Consider the following 10,300-nt stretch of genomic DNA (forward strand, 5'->3'; position numbering starts at 1 on the left):
GTTAAAAAACAAGGTGGACATTGTCGAAATCGGCGGAGCAACGAACGTCCGGAGCTTGTCGTGTGCGCGCTCCTGCCCACGAGAAAGTTGAAAAGGCCCTCTATGCGTGGTTTTTAGAGGTGCGGGCTAAGAACATTCCGGTGCATGGCCCAATTCTAATGGCTAAATGGTTTGCCGCTGCACTCGGTGACGACAACTTCGCCGACAACACAGGGTGGCTGCAGAGGTTTAAGAACCGCCACAAGATAGTTAGCAAAACCATTTCTGGGGAAAGCGGAGCCGTCATCAGCCAGGATATCCAGCAGTGGATTTCGAAGAAATGGCCGGAAATTTGCGCGAAGTTTTCACCCGCGGAAATCTTCAACGCCGACGAGACCGGGTTGTTTTGGCAGATGCTGCCCAGCAAGACGCTCAACGTCCGGGGCAGCACATGTCACGGAGGCAAGATGAGCAAAGTCCGCGTGAGCGTTCTGCTCGCTGCAAACATGGATGGGTCACAAAAGCTCCAGCCCTTTGTGATCGGCAAAGCAAGGGCACCGCGCTGCTTTAAAAACTGTAAGCAGCTCCCCGTTCGCTACGCCTTCAATAAGGCGTGGATGACGCGTAAGCTGTTTACAGAATGGCTGCAAGCGTAGGACGCCGAACTGGGCTAGTCGGGGCGTCACACTTGCCTTCTCGTCAATTGCTCGGCCCATCACACCACCTGCGAGCTCGAAAACATCGCGCTCAAGTTTCTGTCGGCGAACACGACAGCGAAGTGGCAGCTGCTCGACAAGGGCATCATTAAGTCGTTCAAAGTCGGCTACAGGAGGCAACTCATTGATAGGCTTTTGGTGAACCTCCGCATGGGCACCGAGCTTAAGGCTGACCTGCTGGGGGCCATTCAAATGATGACGGGCGCCTGGAGAGACGTGAAGCAGGATACCGTGGCCAACTGCTTCCAGAAGGCAGGCCTCGTGGCGGCCAACCTTCCCGAAACCTGCAAAGACGGCGACAACGAGTGCATGGACGACGCGTTTCGCGCGTTGTCGTCCCTTTTCCCGGCTGCCGTTCCAGCCGAAGTGTCTGCTGACGATTTTGTGAACGGCGACAGCAATGTTCAGGCTGTTGCGAGCCTCGCCGATGAGAACATTGTAGCTGCAGTCGCAGGGACCCAGGCCGACAGCTCGTGGCGACGAATATTGTCTGGACGAGGGGGCGGCTACACGCTCGTACTCCGCCGCTGAAGTGGCGGCCGCGTTCAGCTTGATTCGCCGTTGTTGCAGCGACATGGAAGGAACCGGGCTTTCGCACTTGAACAGCCTCGATAAGATCGAGGTTGGAGTCTTTAATTTCATTTGCAAGGCGAAGAAGCAGACCAACATGAGCGATTTTTTTTTTTTCAGGCAAATAAAGCATTACGTTGCGTCGTGTGTGCGGAAATAGTAGTCATTTTTGAATGCGACGATCGGTAGGTCATCGTCCGCCACAGGTAGCCTCTGGGCCTGTATTTTTTTATATCGAGTTTTTAATATATTGAATTAATTCGCGATCCCCTTCGAGTTCGATATATCCGTGTTCGACTGTATTTTGCAATGAAATACCATTAAAAAATGTGTCGATTGACTAGCACTACTACCTCACTAAGGCCCTTGAGCACAAGGGATTGGAAGCACGTGCTCTACCAAAAGTAAGCTCGCAGTTATATACCCTAGACAGAGGGTATACAGCTGGTGTATTGCATTGCATATTAGCCCAAGGGCTACGAATCCCTCGGGCTAATAACATGAAGCAGAACATCACCTAAAAAGTTAAGCACTGCCCTGGTTTCAAAGGTTCTAGACGAAGAAAAAGTGCTGGGTGTAGTAATACATGTTGTTTGTGTGCCAAAGAAAAATGCCTCACTTGCTTTGCTTCTGCTTCCCGGAATTCCAGCAAGACACGGAGTGCTAAATCATACACGTCCTAGTGTCAGTGTCACTAGAATGCCATGTCAACACTGCCATGCCGCAGTAAACTCCTGCCAGTTGTGCTAGTGTAACCTAGTGTAATGTAGTGTAACAAACTCCTAGTGTAACTACATTTCTCAGCAGCCAAGTTACCGGAAGTACCCACGTACTCTCCGCCGTTCTTTCGATTGCAACGCTCGGTGGCTGCACGCACAAACATGACTTGAATCTCATCAATCCCTGTCCATGCAAGCGTAGTTGTCGCAGCATGAAACGAAACCACCAATACGAGAACCACTGGGATCCCATTAGGTTGAATATCCTTAAAAACTACCACATGTCCTTGCATATTGCACATTGCATATGAGCACAATGAGAGGCCACCGCTAAAACACAAAAGCAGCCCTGCAGGCATACGAGTGAAACGACCCTCTAGCAATGTAATTTCCCTGTGTCGCGCTCTGACAGCTTTAACTGGCTCATGCTTGAAAACTGCGCTACCTCTCGCCGTACATTACGATACTATCTGCGAAACAGCCGATATCCATCCCTGACATACCATGACTCGAAGCTGTAACTGGCAGTCGGTTAAAAGCTTAGCATGCCATTTACAATCATTTCGTTTCAGAGTGCCGCATCATTCAAGTACTGTACAACGCGTACTGTATGTCTCCTGCTGCGTAGCTCCCGCATTCGGAAACGCTGCGGTTCATCGCCGCAAAGACACGTTTGCGCGCGTACCATAGACGCTGGTTCCGCCACCACGTCCTAGCTCGTTGCGCTTAAATAGTATCAAGGACAATTCGTGTGAGCGATCACCATAAGACCCATCTTAAAATGAAAATGTGCTGAGGAAAGCATATGTTGTCTTGAAGACAAGTCCGCTTGCTGAAACGTTGGCTTCCGCTTTCAACTTGTTTTCGTTTTGCTCAACTTTTGATGTCCCGTGAAGATTGGGGAGACAGGCGGAATTAGCTAAGAAACAACCTATGCCGGAATCTGACAGACCGCCAGCCTTTATACAAAAATATTCTAATGCACTCCCAAACATAAAACACCCTACGAAATAACCATACAGTATTATCCAGTAACGAAGCGTTCCCGGATGCACCAAAGGTTACCTATCGCCGCAACATAAACTTTGAAGGCATGTCAGTGCATGCAAAAATTACCCAACATCATTCCCCCATAATGAAAGCTTATTTTCACCCAGATGCAAAACCTCCAGGCACCTTCAAAGGGACATTAAAATTAAAAACACTGCGAACAATTATACACACGAAGTCAAAACTAGCTTTAATTATACAAGTTGAGATGCGATTTATATGCTTGAATGTTCCTTCTGTAAAAAGCAATACAGCGCCAAAACGGGACAATCAATGAACGTAAGATCAAACGGATATCGCGCGGACACAGTTGATAAGCTTCCCAAAGCAGTCGCCAAGCATTTCGACAAAACAGATCATAATTAAGTTTGATGAACTTAAACTCCAGAACTTCAGTCACATTTCCGCTCTGAACGAGAAAGGAAAGACAGAGAATTGTGCCTTATCCATAGGTTCGAGAGATTGCAACCCTTTGGCATAAACATTTCAAAGGGAACCTTAGTATGTATTCGCTATGCTAAATTTCAAGCTATAGGCAACAACACTTCATTTTGTTGCTTACTGATTTTTCATTCTTTATTTGTCTTCTTTTTCTTCCTTTTATTTTGTTTCTTTTCTCTTCCCTCTCTTTTCCCTGGATTTTAAAATGAAATAAAGTGAAAAAAAATTTGTCGGTTCGCAATCATTACCGCCTCACTAAGGCTCTTGAACACAAGCGACTGGAGGCACCTGCTCTAAAAAAGTAACATGCTAAAAAGTAAGCTCCAGCAGTATGGGCTACGAATCCCTCGGGCTACTAACACGAAGCAGAACATCACTTAAAAAGTTAAACACTGCCTTGGTTGCAAACAAACGTTCTGCACACAGAAACAGTGCCGGATGTGAGAAGATATGTTCTTTGTATGCAAAAAAAAACATCACTCGGTCTGCTTCAGCATCCCGGCACTATAGCAAGACGTGAAGAACGTTCTTCCACATCTAACACAAAGGGGAGGTTCAGCTCCAGTTAAAATGTATCAATCAGTAGCTTATGTCTGCCCTATTCTGAGGTGGCAGAAGAAAACTGCAGGTCATGGTGACTTTGTTAATGATCGCCAGTTCCATAGAAGTGGCTTCATTGTGTGCAGCTTATTCAATGTTTACTCATCCCACAAGTGTTGCATAGGAATGGCTTCAAGTCTGTGGCAGGAACGGGTATGGCCAGATGTCTAGGCTTTCTTGCTATGGAAGTTGCCATTTCAACTACGACCTCATAAACCTGTGGCCAGGCACCCGACACATTATAACCTGTTGGTTACATGCGTAAGTATTGCACATCAGTGACTAGAGGTCGTTTCTTAGATGATTTTCCTGTTTTCGTAACGATCGTAAAGAGTTGACGACACTCAAAGAATCTGTGAATATGATCACCTTTGGAAGCTTTGCTTTCATAACGTGTTTATTAGCCGACAGTATGGCATAGGCCTCAGCCGTGAACATACTGGTTTCAGGATCTAGAACATCGGATTCCAAATAAGATGGGCCGACTAGCCGCATAAGAGCCGCGGGCTTGCGACTTTGACACATCTCTGTAAAACTCTGGACAGGCGTACTTCGACTGGAGGTCTCGAAAGTGCACATGTATTAGCACATCAGGGGCGTACTTCATAATATCTACAAATGATGTCTCGCATTCAATAATTTGCTATTTCCATGGTGGTAACAGCTCTACTGAAGCCATTAGGCAATGTTCGAGGATTGCGACACACGTTTCATAACTAAGTTTTCTCACCTGCATTACGAAAGACTGTGTCTCTGAAAATTGATCACGCAACAGTGTAGCACATGCTACTTCCTTAACGTATGTGCAGCAAGGATGTAGGGGATTAGACTGTACTTTGAAGAAGTATGTGATACTACTGCATGTTCTCTGTAGGTAGTTATCACAGATTCTATAGGCTGACTGGCGATCTTGAACTCCTGTTCCCTTGCCCGGTTATTTATCATTGTCTTTGTCTTCTGCATTAATGTTCAACCCCGCTCTTACACTCCCTCTGTTAAGGTCCTCAATCATTTGTTGTAACACACCTGTATTGTTGATGAATAGAAGAATCTCATCGGCAAGCAGAAAGTTGCTTATATTCGCCTTCTATCCTTACTACTAAGCCTTCCCAGTTTAATATTTTGATTAGTATTTGATATAGTCAATAGAAACTGAAACTCTTAGTGCAACTGTTCGAAAGTAATCACTTCGCTGGAAATCGAGTTGTAATTCCCCCAAGGTCGCACACATCTGCTGCCTTTCTTTTTCTTGTGGATATTGCATGTAATTTATGTTGGTTTTACTTCGTTGCGTATAACCTCAATACATTTACGCTGCCGATTTAACATGAAGTACAAATCTATTTAATTATTCAAGTTCTTCGTAGCAAATTCGCATTTTTTATGTGCGCTGTACTGCTGCTACTGGGCAGGACCCACGACCACATTGCCTTTTGCCCATATATCATCTTCAGATTTTATGTTGTTGCAAGAAATAAATGCAAATTCAAATAATTTTCCGCGCCACCATGGTTGACCACATGTGATCAGTAAATATGTCTATGTCTGTTAAAAGTATAAATGGCAGACATATTTCCAGTCTCTTTAACCTATTGTAATAGTAATCATTTATATATATATATATATATATATATATATATATATATATATATATATACACACATATATGGAGAGAGACAGAAGGTCTTATCTTTAGCAGTCTGCCCCCTTACTCGAGAAATACTTGGTACGCTACTGTCCACATTCACTGTAAATATGAAATTTCTGCTATTTATGGTCTTTCTGCAGAGGAAGGAAAGTCTTTTAAGCAGCTCACCTAACACTTCTAAACAAGCCGGACACGAGGTTTTACCGATAGTTAACCACTCATTGACACAGCCATTTCAAAAGCGATACCACTTAATTAGCTCTCCGTTTTTCATCACAAGTGGCCAACGCGGATCAGCCAGAATTTATAGCAGATTTATAAGCTTTATGATCAATGAGCCATCTTTTCCATACAATAGGGGCCTGATGTGAAAGCACAATTCCAAAAGTAATGGGTAAGTGATCGCTACTTGTTCCATTGTCGAAGGTGTCCCAAGATGAAATACTAGACATGAGAAGACAAAGTCAGGTCTAACGCAGAAGAGAATCGTCAACTTAGAAAACTAATTCGACCTGAAATATGACATTGAAAATTGTTGTCCTGCGTCCAATTTCGCAACCTTTTCCCACAAACATCCGCTTCAAGTCCACAAGAAGAATGATGATAATTAAGAATCTAATGCCAGGAGCATTGCATTTGAACATTTTTGGCACAGCGAGTACAGCTGATCAGTGCTCTTGACTCCGTTCGGCAAATACGCATTAACCACTATAAATGCAATGCAGTCAGGCAGCAAAAAATCTAATCCAAGAATGTTGCAGTCTCACGCACATGTTCATAGGTGACTGTTACGTTATGATACATTTTTCATGAGACTAATGCCAGCAGCCCACCGCCTCTACCTGGGCAATCTAATCGACATGTTCGAAAGTTACTAATAGTAAGTCTTTGATGTGGCGCAAGCCATAATCCTTGAAATAAAATAACATCTGTAATTAGTTTGTGTAAGAGGTAAAGAAAGGCAGCATAAACAGAAAAGTTAGAGTGCCGATTCCATTGAACATTTACTGATGCTTAGCCAGTCTTAAATGCAGAACTCAAGGCATCCTGCTCGTCGTGATCACTCTGTTTTTATTAGATTTATGAGAATTAGTGGGAGAAATTCCTGAAGGTCCCAAGCCTCACGTGTCCAAACGAGTGGCTAGGTCGCACAGTTACTGAGAGAGGAGAACACACGGACGTATCAGAAACAACCTCTGCCTGACTGTCAAAGTTTCATTCGTTTCATTGTTGAGCAGGAGTACTAGTTGAAGAGGGGGCTACAGTAGCAGAGTGCAATTGGAGAGGCAGTTTAATTTGGCAGCATCTCAGTTATACTTTTATTTTTTTATTTGTAAAATACCTTACAAGGCCCCTTCTTGGGGATTGAGTAAGGGGGGCATACAATCAAGTACATACAATTAACAACAATAACAAATGAAAACAGCAGCCAAGTGCACAGCCTAAAAGTCATGAAACATATTAGCTACATAAAGCTGCATATGATTACAATAAAAAGGAACAATATAAATTAGTAACAACGTATAGCACTGCAAGAAAAAGGCAAAGAAATATTACAGAGCAGTGAGTGTGTTATTAATGGTTAACATGGGTTAAGCGAGTTCAGTGAGCACTTGAATTTATCACGGTCAGTTTCCAAAACAATGTTGTCGGGGAGGTTGTTCCAGAGCCGAATGGCACGTGGAATTGCAGATGAGTTAAATGCTTCTGTTTTACCATAGATGCGCGTGAAGCTATGATGATTGTATAATCTGTGCGACGTGTGTGATGACGTTTCTAGGTGTAAGGAATGTTTGTTAGTGTGGTGGGCGTATTTATGAAATAATGACAAAAGGGCTATATCGCGACGATTACTTAGTAGCTGAAATGAAAGGTGAATCTTTATTTGAGTTACGCTAGAACGGTAGTCATAATTTCGGGAAATGAAACGTGCGGCTCTATTTTGGATTGATTCCAGCATGGTAATTAGGTAATTTTGATGGGGAGACCAGATTGGAGCGGCGAACTCAAGTCGAGGGCGAACAAATGTTTGATATGCCAGTTTGCGGATAAGTGGAGGTGAGTTCCGAAGGTTACGTCGCAGGTAACCCAGTGATCGAGAAGCACTGGCACACATGGTAGTAATGTGAGAAGTCCAGGAGAGGTTTGTTGAAAGATTAACTCCTAGATATTTAAATGATGAGGTCCGAGATAATGGGACATTTTTAATACAGTAAGAATAGTCCAAGTTATTGCGTTTGCGGGTGAAGGACATCACTTTACATTTTGATGAGTTTAGAGTCATTAGCCAGGTGTCACACCAATTAGTGATTTCGTTAAGATCATTTTGGAGGATCAGGTGGTCATCGGAGGTGTTAATAGAACGATAGATAATGCAGTCGTCAGCGAAAATGCGCATGCATGATGATAAGTTATTGGGTATGTCAGAAAGAGTAAGGGACCAAGAACGCTTCCTTGTGGTACACCGGATGAAACATCTGAAAGGGGCGAGGAGAAGCTGTTAGCGAAAGTAAACTGCTGCCTGTTAGAAAGAAAATTTCGAAGCCAGGATAGTGTTAGTGAATTAAGTTTTAATGATGATAACTTCAAAAACAGGCGACAATGAGCTACGCGGTCAAAAGCTTTAGAAAAATCTAGAAAGATGCTGTCAGCTTGAAGGTTTAGGTCCATGTTAAAATGTAAATCTGTCGTAAATTCAAGCAGTTGCGTTTCGCACGACAAACCTCTCCTGAAACCATGTTGATTATGAAAAAAGAAGTTGTTCGATTCTAGATGTTGGTAAATATGAGATGCAATAATATGTTCCATCATATTGCAGCATATGCATGTTAGTGATATCAGTAGGTAGTTCTCAGTTAAGTTTTTGTCAGCGTCTTTGAAAATGGGTATGACTTTGGCTGTTTTCCAATCTTGGGGTATCTGACCTGTCATTAATGATTGATGAAAAATGTGAAATACCGTATTTACTCGCATAATGATCACACTCGCGTAATGATCGCACCCCTAAATTTTGTCGTCAAAATTCGATTTTTTTTTATTTCCCGCGTAATGATCGCACCCCGAACTTGCCGCAGCGATACGTCGTGTGCTAAGTCTAGCGAATAATGATCGCGCTTACCACCTGTCGAATGCTACGCGAACGACTGTTTAAGACAAGCCAAGCGGCCTGCACGCACTAAACATTCTTGAGTAGATGCCTCATTTCATTACTTTCATCACTTTCCGCACTTCCAAGACAAAATGAGGTACAACCAAACTTGCCTTTATTATGGGTTGCCTTTATAATGGCTGATGTCAACAAAAACAATAAAGGCGCATTTCGATTCTTTTCATCTGCTTTTGCACTCGTGAGCACGCAACAAATCGCGCGCGGCAATGACAGTAGCCACGTTTACTCCGATACGTTAAAAGTGTACCCTATTCATACGCCGACGCTCGTAACACAGCGAAGATATTCGCCCACCCTTAGCGGAAACGTGCCGTATTAGGATAGTAGTGAAGACAGATGCCGCAGTTTCCGCAGCATGCCCGTCATGTGTTTCTATGTCACTGGCAGCTAAGCGCGCCCACCTGTTTCTGTCCCCTCAAAGTGGACATGGCTACGTTATTGCCGCAAAATTGCCGATATTAACGATAATATTCATCACTGATACGGAAGAAACTGTTTCAATGCATGTAATGTATTCACGAGAAGAAAAAAAAAATCGCGTTTGGGGCGTTCGGCTTGCTCCGCCAGCCGCCATTTTTGTTTTGGTGTCCCGCACCCGCAATCTCGCATCCCGCAGCAAACGCGGGACGAAAAAAAAAAATTTTTTTTGGCGGAAAATTTAACCCGCGTAATGATCGCACCCCTGAATTTGCGTCAGTTTTTCTGACAAAAAAAGTGCAATCATTATGCGAGTAAATACGGTAAAAACTTGCTAGATATTGATACTGTATTTTTTAGTAATTTAGAATTAATATTGTCAATACCTGCTGAAGATGAAACCTTCCAGTTATTAATAAGTTGAACAATACCATCAATAGTAATGTTAATAGGTTCCATGTACCGGTAATCTAGGTCGGCAACAATGGGCAAATTAGTCATACTTTCTTTTGTGAATACGGATGAGAAAAATTTATTACAAACTTGAGCGCACTCACTGTTAGGAATAGGAATGTTGTTTTCTTTATTGTGTAACGAGATGTCATTAGTATTGCGTTCAGGAGATAAAATTTGCCAGAACTTTCTGGGATTAGATTTGAGTAGTGAAGGAAGGTCTTGGGAAAAATATTTATTTTTGGCTACATTGAGAGCGGAGCAGTAAGAACTTAAACATTTAAGGTACCTTTCCCAAGCTGACGGGGTGCCGGTTCGTTTTGCAGTTCTGTATGAACGTTTCTTTTTGTTTCTGAATAGATGAAGGGACTTAGTGAATTACGGTTGGTTTTTGTCTTCAGTTATTCTGATTAAAGGAATGTTCTGCTCAACCAATGCGCATAACTTATCTCGGAACATGACCCAGTTATCATGAACAGACCTGGTGTGGAACGAAGGTAGGAAATGATGTTCAAGAAATGATTCTAGGTCAGTGATG

This window comes from Dermacentor albipictus, chromosome 9 (assembly GCF_038994185.2).
Source record: "Dermacentor albipictus isolate Rhodes 1998 colony chromosome 9, USDA_Dalb.pri_finalv2, whole genome shotgun sequence".
In the NCBI taxonomy this organism is placed as follows: Eukaryota; Metazoa; Arthropoda; class Arachnida; order Ixodida; family Ixodidae; genus Dermacentor; species Dermacentor albipictus.